Here is a 1,631-nt window from a genome sequence, read left to right as displayed (position 1 = left end):
ACTGTGTGCAGTTTATCTCCCTTATGTGCAATAATTGTTGTATTGTACCATATTTTATTCCATTTTATTTATATTTTTTAAGTTCATTGTATCCATTATATGGATCTTTAGTGTTCTCTTTAGTGTTCTCAGCTCTTCCTATTTATAGTTTATGTGTTCTCTTTTCTTCCTGTCACTTTTTTTTGTGCTCTGTATCCAGACTGCTGCACCGAGTGAGTTTCCCCATCTGTGGTGAAAAATAAAGTGCAATCTAATCTAGTCGCTTTGCTATTGTTTCATTAAACCAGTCACCGTCCTTGTCGGCAGGGCTAAGATAAGGATGTGTTCACTCATTCAGTCAAATAATTATTTTTTTAGTGGAACATTTGCATACAGTGAGATGAGCACTGTTGGTAAAATTGATTTAAAATGGGGAGGAGAGAGCAAGCAGGATTTTCTTACAGCAAGATCCAAATCCTCTGCAAAACGTTTCAGTGTACTAGGTTGCTGCTGGGAGATTGTTGTTGTTGTTATTTCCCACAGCAAACAAAACAGTAAGGGACAAAGAAAGGGAAGGACAAAGCCGCTAGAAATATACGTAGTAGGTCAGACCATATATATATATATATAAAGGCTTTATTATATATATCTATGGGTCAGACTAGTAGCCAAGTGACAATAAAAACATATTTTTCTGTACCATAACTAGCTGTAGTTTTTAAATATAAACTAGCATCACACCTGGACAGAATCTGAAGAATAGAAATCATAAATGCAGCATGGATGTCTTGCTTATGGAACCAGCATCTATTCTCCTGGATCATTTTGAACTGTGGTCATTCATGGTAACTGTACCTGTGGTAGACTAGATAACTGGTCACAATCAAGGGCGGCCTTTATAAGTATGCCACATCTTAAGATCATATAGTTTTAACATTTCTTATAACTATATACCCTTCTACAGATACTACAGCGTTATATCATTTCCGAACTTAACCCATTTATGCCCAGATTTTTTTCGGAGTTGTAAGGCATATACTGAGTCCCTCTGAATCATGTTTAAATTATTTATTTTTTCCATTCCATTCCAGTAGTCACACAGCTTGTCACTAGGTCAAATGTCATCGAATAATAATTGATGAAGAAAGTAATTTTCTTTCATTTTGATGATGGTTAAGAAAGTCATTCTCTTTTCTTTTGATGGTCACAGAACCCCGATTCCACCCTGTTGCCTTGTGTTTTCCCATCACCTGTCACAGACCCCTGATTCCACCCCCGGTTGTTCTTTGTCCCCTTACCTCCTACCATTTGATTAGCAACTGTATGTTAACTCACCATGATTGACTTCTGTAAATGTGTGACTCTGCAGATGTTCGGAGTTGGTTCACCATCACAGACTCATGCTCTGTGTTGGTGAGCCCACCGTATACTGGAATACTAATAAACACCCACTACAGCAAACTTCACATGAGGAAGTTTCTTCAACATAATATAGAAACAATGACAATAATATAGTAACAACAAAAATATTAATATAGTCATAATAAATAGTGGAGCTGCAAGGTGGTGCAGTTGGTAGCACTGTTGCCTCGCAGCAAGAAGGTTGCCGGTTTGCGTCCCGGTGGGGGCACCGGAATCTTTCTGCGTGGAGT

The 1,631-nt window shown here is 37.9% G+C and overlaps 1 protein-coding gene across 1 annotated transcript in view; it reads right to left on the bottom strand.

Annotated features, from left to right (window-relative positions):
• Positions 1-1,631, bottom strand: part of atp6v1e1a (ATPase H+ transporting V1 subunit E1a) — an 8,823-nt gene that overhangs the window by 5,728 nt on the left and 1,464 nt on the right. The gene's annotated exons all lie outside the window — the stretch shown is intronic.

The sequence above is a fragment of the Stegastes partitus genome, unplaced genomic scaffold, assembly GCF_000690725.1.
Source record: "Stegastes partitus isolate 25-593 unplaced genomic scaffold, Stegastes_partitus-1.0.2 Scaffold804, whole genome shotgun sequence".
NCBI lineage: Eukaryota > Metazoa > Chordata > Actinopteri > Pomacentridae > Stegastes > Stegastes partitus.
This window is presented reverse-complemented; position numbering and strand designations above follow the sequence as displayed.